Below are 7,833 nucleotides of genomic sequence, written 5' to 3'. Positions count from 1 at the left end.
GAAAGGTAGAGATAGATCCCTAATGACATAAATGCATAATGAATTGTCCAGGAATAATGGCAGACCTTGAAGAAGAAGTACTGAAACAGAAAGTATCTAGTGTTGCAAGAAATATTTATTTATTTTTAAATAACAAAGTCATCCAAAGGTGCAGATGTGCTTTCCTTGCTCCCCTGAGTAATATTAAAGCAGTGGTGGAAAGTTTCTCATCTTTTATGGAAATAAGGCAGGAAAAAGGAATTCTCGTTGTCAATGTTACCAATTTGAACTAGCACCCTGCAAGTAACTTCCAGAGCATAACAAGATGTTCAGCAAGTATTTACTGTACAATATTCTGTCTGAATTACCAGTTTCCTCCAAAAACCTACAGTGGCAACTTCAACACTTTTTTTTTTTTTTTTTTTTTTTTTTTTCTTTAAACAGAAGATAGGCTAGCACAAAGCATCTGCTTGTATATATCCCAAGCAAAATCTGGATGAGCAAAACCTGGATTATATTTGCAAATGTCTCCTGGATTTACAAAAGACAAAGAGAGAATGTTGGCTATTGATTTTCATACCTGGGATTTTCAAAATCCTACGTCTACTCAAATTTATTTATAATAAGTGATGTTTTAAATAGATTTTGGACTAGGCAGTGTGGTCTAAGGTTTAAAGCAAAGGGCTGAGAAACAGGAAACTTGGGAGAATTGGGTTGGATGACAGCCTGGATAAATGCATGTGGTTTGTTTGCATGATTTTCAGTTAATAACAAGGGACATCGAGTGTCTCAAAAAATTCAGAATAGAGAAATAAAGCTTTATCCTGCCAGTTAGAAAAAAAAAAACAAAACAAAACAACACCCAAAACCTTCATATGAAGGTAACTGAACTTGTAAATAGTAATGGAAAGTAGTTAAGTGTCTTATCACTTAAAACTGAAAAGGAGAAAGCCCTAGATAATTTATTCCAAGGAACAATCCTGTGTCAGTTTGCAACAGGACATCTATCAGAGTTGAACCTCTGGCTGTAGAAGTGTTGGCACACCAGAAACAAGAACCAACCAGTGATCAGCCGAGTGTTCCTGTCCTATCACTGACACCAATCAATGATTCAGAAAAAGCTGAACAAAATCCTTTTAATGTATTATGGAAACAATCAAAACCGTTCTTTGGCTGTTTTCCCAAACCTGCTCTTCCATGTGAGACAGGGCCTAAAGGCATATGAGGTCTAATATGTCTTCTAATAGTTATCCTATCCAGGGCAAGTTCAGAATACTGTTTTGTGTGTGTGGGTGTGTGTGCAAAGGTCTGATCTTTTGAAGAAAGCTTGGAGAGCTGCCCAAGAGGTTAATTAAAGACAAAGGGTTTTTTTTCGAAGGAGACACTCCAAAGACTCATAAATAAGTCTGCAGGAACAAGACATCCAATTATTTGAGGTGAAGAAAGGGCTAATTTGGTAGATACTCTACTATTTCACTGCTGATTCCAAGGCTGTCTCTTTTCTTTGATCATATCTGATGCTCACCCCCCTCCTAAACTGCAGATCAACACAAGCTCCAAGATGCTGTAGGCAAGAACGAGGCAAGTGAAGCTCTAACCTTGTGATGAGTGCTGCAGGTAGAGTGCATCTGTTTGCTGCTTTTTTCTTACTTTTTTTCTGAATATTAGTCCTGTGCTTACGTTTTCATAATAACTTCCCAGTTAAAAGAAAAAAAAGACATTTTGTCAGTTTGCATAATTAAGCATGTAGAAGTGGGCCAGTCTTCAGCTATAGTTCTTATTTTCATTGAGACTGTATTACCAGATACTTATCCGGTTTTATTTACAACCTTATCAATGAGGGTGTCAAAAAGTTATTGCTCCTTGCTTGACAAACTTTTATTTTTAGTAAATAATCATAATTTTGTATCACAACAAAGCCTTTTTATCTGGGATCTATGAAGGTCAATCACACAACTTCACTATATGGGAAATATTATTTGGTCTACTTGGCATCTGCAGAAACTATTGCAGCACTAAGAAAATCATTTGCCAAACAGCCTTTAATTTTGGGTCCCTCATGGTTCAGGCAATATAGTCAGGGCTTGGTCTTAGAAGTGAGATGGTAGCTCTGGACTCAAACTAGTGCCAGGTGCTTAACTTAAATCTGGTTCACCTAGACCCTAAGTTCCAGGTATATTCAAATGGTGAATTCAAGCTCTTAAACTAAATGTAAAATATATTTAACAGTTCAACCAAACTTTTTGCAGCAAACCTTGATAATAAAAATGATCAAGTTGTTTAAATCACACTGAAATTCAACTAACACCAGCTTACTAATCAGACTTGTGAGTATTGTTGATTAATCACTAAAATATTGTTGCTTAGGTGTTACTGCTTAAACTTGAGACTTTCTTTTGAGATGTCATTATCCTTATGAGAAGGGAATGTGAGATGAGCTTCTTCTCAAAATTCTACCTTTTACAGCTTACCTGTCTTAACTTTCTGTCATAATTATCTGAATTTTTTCTTAAATAAAAAAATCAACATCCAGTGTCCTTGTTAAATATTACATTTCAAGTGTATAGATTCTAAAAACAGTACAGCTACTTTGGGTAACAACATTTTTAGGCCGTAAGGTTACTGTACACTACTGCAGACTCATGGATTCCCACCTTGAATCTTTCTCAATTCCTTGAAGGAAACCTTCAGTCATGGGATTTTCCTTTCTTCTACTTGCTTTTTCATATCTAGCAACATTTCCATTTGTCTGACATTATTCTCTAAAGTTACATGAGTTGCAATTTTCTAACACACAAGAAAGATCAACAGATGAAAACAGATAGTTTAGAAACTTATATACTCATGTACGTGTTCAGGAATGGGGGTAATGGGGGTGAGGGGGTGGGGTGGGGGTGTCCTGAGAGTTCATTTGTCCCTTTGTTCAACAGCCCTGGAAACTCCTGGTTTTCAAGACCTGTTTTGCTTCCCATCCAATCCATTGAATGAGGGAGAAAATTTTATGTGGACTAAGAAATTTGTTTATTCTTTGGTGCCTTTGGATATTTGATCTGTATGCATGCTATGCCTTATTAATACTTAGTTTGTTATAGCCAATGCAAGATGAGAAACAGCTAGGACGTGACATCTTGACACTGATGTGGAAGAAGAAAGAAAATTAAGCAAGTTATCCACATATTTCTGCAATAAATATTGACACGTGGCATTCTGGACAGAAAAGACCATATCCACACTGCAGCCCAGGTCTGTCTACTTCCTTTCTGCATGTGCCCCAACAAGGACAACAGCTGGCACAGCCAGAACATGCTCTTCAGAGTAACCAGACCCTGTGTACACTGGGTGTGTTGGCATGTCCCCAGAAACACATGCACAGGCTTTCACACTAAACAGATTACCTGTAAAACAGCTGTGCAGAATAAGGTGGATGGGAAAGGAAGTTTATGTGTCTCCACAGGCTCATGAAAGAAGGTGCTTTTTCAGAGCAATGCAATTACATCTGACTATTTAGAGATGCAGGGAGACCACAGAATAAAGAAAAAAAAAAAAAAAAAGTTTCAGCAAGGCTCCACAGAAATAGCTAGATAGTCATAACGAGAGTTTGGCTGGCCAAAGGGTTGATTTTACCCATGGAAAGAAACATCTTCTGAAAATAGAGCACATATTTTCCAGCAGTATTCCTTCAACATGCCCCGGCTTCTTTTGGAAAACTTGCTTTAAAAATGTCATCCAGGCCTTCATCTTTATGATTAGAAAACTGATAAAGTCCTAGCCTGTGGCAAAGCACGGTTTGTGTTATGCAGTTGTCTTCCTCAGATAAATGCTCTCTGCAAGTTTTCAACAGCTTACATGGGTATTATTTTTCTTGAAGATTATTACTTAAGAGTTTTTATGTGTAACATATCAGGTGAAAAATGTCAGTCATGCTTGGTATGGTCATCTCCTTTTGTTGTGATCATGTTGTTTTGTGTTTGGTTTGGTTCTTGTTGTTTTTTTTTTTCCATGAGAAAAATATGTGTGTATCTGTGTGTCATTGTGTGGATGTATCTCTATTCTTTACCACATTCTGAAATAGCAATGTAAAATGTCTTGACATTTTCCACCAAAAAAACAAATGCAATAACAAAAAACCCAACGGATTTTGGATGAGTTCATGACGGGAATGTTTCTGAAAAAAGTGGAAAAAAATCACAGAATATTATATTTCAAAAGAGAGTGATGAATAATGGAAAGTATGAACTGTGAAGTTCTATTATATCAGTTGTATTTAGGTTAACCACATTTAATTTTCTTAAGTTCATAAATCCTTGAGAAATGTTAATCACATGATAGACTTATTTGTAAATTTACATACTGCCCTGAAGGAGACGCTGATTGTTGCATTCTGTGGTGACTCATGAGCATCTCTGGTCCAGGCTGCCAAGACTGAGAAAGCAAACTCAGTAGCATGATCTTGTATGAACTGTGATTGAATTTCCAGTAGAGTTATCCTCAGGACACTCCACAGCACTTTTTAACACACTAAGATATGAAAATTAAAAAGATGGTGCTATAAAGCAGTCTTTACATTTGAAACTTAGCAGTGTTTTCTTTCATTCTGCTAAACCTAAAAATTATGCAGTCTAAGCATTCATAAACACTTAAACAGGAATATCTTATATTTTAATTGCCTCTTATATTCAAAATAGTTATTCCAACAAAGGCACATAAAAACATCTCAAACACTCTGTGGAAATTCTTTTCATTAATAAAGATACTACTATTACTTATTAGTTTCACTTCCAAATTCAAGTATCACCAGCTTTACACAACAGTTCTTGTTCTCTAAGTAAACCTGCATGCATGCAACATTTTAATAACATGATATATTTTTAAATTGAATTCTTTATTGTCTGTCAATGAAAAAATAAGCCTACAGTATACTCAAAGCCCTATCAAGTGATGCCATCTGTTTTTTTCTTCCATTGACAAGATAAACAGATTTAACATATATTTAATTAAAGTATTATCAGTGATTAAATATGTATCATGAGTGACAACATATGGTAGTAGACACAATTAAGAAATAGTTACTTGGGTTCCTATTTATCTGTCAATTGAACTGATTTATCTGCTGTCCATAAATGAACATCAGATGTAATCTAACAGTTTTTTAATAGAAAGAAGCTTGACAAAATACTGGCAGATGGTATTCTGGGTAATGATCCAGACTGCAATAAACTCAGTAATGACTTATTGTATCTATTTACCTGGCCTCAAACAAAAGGGGAGGAAAAGCTAAAATGATTCAACTAGCCTAGTCTGCTCTGGCACTGTAAATGTTTAAATCACTGAAGCAGCCTATTCGCTTCTGTAGTGGGAGAAAACATGAAATTGATTAAAACAGCATAAATGCAACAGGAAAATCCTCCTCCTCCGCAGCCAGTTTGGGAATGGAAACTTACCTAGTTCTCATGGTGCTTTTTTTTTTTTTTTTTTTTTTTTTGTAGTCAGTTCAGGGGAAATTCTGTCCTTTAAAGGAAAATATCTCATAGCACCTCTGGGCCACTCCAGCATGCCTCTTCTGAAGGAGTGGTGATCTACTGCCAGAACAGGGGCAATGAGAGTAAGGAAGGCTTTAGGAGTCATGAAGGATTGTTGTGTGCCCTGAAAATCTTCCTGATACAGGGCTCACAATGACTGTTTTTCTGCTTCCCTCTACAACACAAACCCAACTCCAAACAGATATCATAAAGCACAAGGAGTATCTCTTGACTTTGCCACCGTTAAACAGTTTCTGAAACCTGAAAAAATACTCGTGTCCTGTAAAATTCCATTTCAGATACTAAAAGTCCCATTGAAAGCAGTCTGATGATCTAAGCAAATACAAATGGAAGCCTCATGGAGATTTTTATACATATCTACACATGTAATGAGAAAACTCTTGCAATTAACATCATATAGTCCCATTGGAACAGAAAAGTTCTGTAGAATTTTCTCACCTACTGTGATACTTCCACTACTGAAAACAGTCCTGGAAAACTTGTCTCAGTAATAAACAGGATGACCTGAACCTCGCATCAGCTCAGCACCAGTGTCACAGAGTACAAATTAAGAGGTCATTGCAACCTGCTCAGGAGGAACGAGGCGTGATGCTGGACAGTTTGCTATGGTATTGGACAACAGAGAAGCAACATTATACTGAGGTACAGCGTTGTAGGTGACAGGTAAGAGAAATATCCTGAGAGAATAGCTATGATGTTTATATGCACCTCCAGTCAAGGCATCCAGCCTAGCTGTTGTCAAATTAGTCTATAATAGAGATGTACTTGTGGTTTTCAAGTACTTTGAGATGCCCTGGAAGCACAAGTGGCAAAGTTGTGCTGTTTTCTATTAGATGTGTTCAGTCTTTAGGTGAACTGCCATGGACAGTTTTAGAACTGTGAAATCCTGAGTCCCCCACAATGTCATTCAATACATCTGTAAAGATCTGCAAGAATCACTTATTAAGAGAGAACTTCTGCAGCTTGTAAAAATCTCCTTCCACAGCAACATCAGCTACAAGACTTCCTTTTCTCATGAAGCAAGTTTTTTTGATTTACAAGCATAGTCCACCAATTTCAGGTTTGAAAGGATTGGTCTAATTTCCTGTGGGTCTCTGAGAAAATCTCAGAAAAATTTGTCTCATAAGACATCTGGCCAGGTCTAATGTGTGGTATTCCCAGTTCTCAGACCCTCACCCTGAGTGAGGCTGGAGCATTGGCTTTATGAGGTTTTACAAACTGCTGACAGACATGGGCAGATACAAATTCCGTTAGCTAGGGCTGAGATTAAAATCTGTATGTTTGGTCCCTTCCAGTATGCAGGAAGCTAAATACTTGTTCATGCAGTTATAATCTGCCCAGAAGGTCAGAGTTTAGCAATACAGGCTGGCACATGGAAAATTATGTTTGAGAGCAAACCTGCATGCTGATGATCTGCACTGAGAATACACAAATAAACAGAACAAAATGCTGTATTGTCCCATATCTCACTTGACCTTCTGACAACTGACATAGTTTTAAAAGTACTCTTACTTGAACTGAAGACCTCAGCTAATCTGTAGCCTTAAGCAAAATCCACAAAAACGAAAGGATGAGATGGGGGAATCATCAGCAAGGGTATTACAGGTAGGAAAGAGCAAGAGATGGGAAATCAGGTGCAGGAAGGATATAAGGGAAAAGGAACAGGGTTAAGAGACATCAAAGGCTGATTAATCCCTAAAGAAGATAAGGCTTTGAAAAAAACTTCTCCTCCTATTAACTGCACACCAAACCAATAGCTAAATCATAGTAGCTTCTGTATGGATAATACAAATATACATACCAAAATAGGTGAAATACTGATTTATAAAGAGTAATTTTTCCTGCTTGCTACTTCTTCTTTGATTTTATCTAATAGTCACTATCTTAGAGAGAACTAAAACATTCGAAGTATTTATATGTTTTATATATATATGACTTAAAATGGATGATTCTTCTCTAGCCAAATGACATAGTGAGGCTCAAAAACCTTTAAGGCTTTAAAGATTTGAACAGGATGCTAACTCAATGTGTTTCCACTTCACATTAACTCTATAAAACACATTTAAGCTGGTGGATTCATTAACATGAACATTAGAAGCACACAGGCTGAGTCAAGTAATGCATCAAACCATGGAAGCAATATTCACTTTAGCTAAAGCTGATTTGTCTGTAATCAAAGTCTTTAACCAACATTTAGGTCCTTTGTTTGAAGTTTATATCTGGGAAAGGCTTATTATGCCTCAGAAATTCTCATCTTTGTCAGAAAGTAAGATCCCAAGCAGTAGTCAGTTTTAAGATTCCTTGGTCTAATGTC

This window comes from Athene cunicularia (genome assembly GCF_003259725.1).
Source record: "Athene cunicularia isolate RWA chromosome 5 unlocalized genomic scaffold, athCun1 chr5_part1, whole genome shotgun sequence".
NCBI lineage: Eukaryota > Metazoa > Chordata > Aves > Strigiformes > Strigidae > Athene > Athene cunicularia.
The sequence above is the reverse complement of the archived record's forward strand: the minus strand, read 5'-3'. Positions refer to the sequence as shown.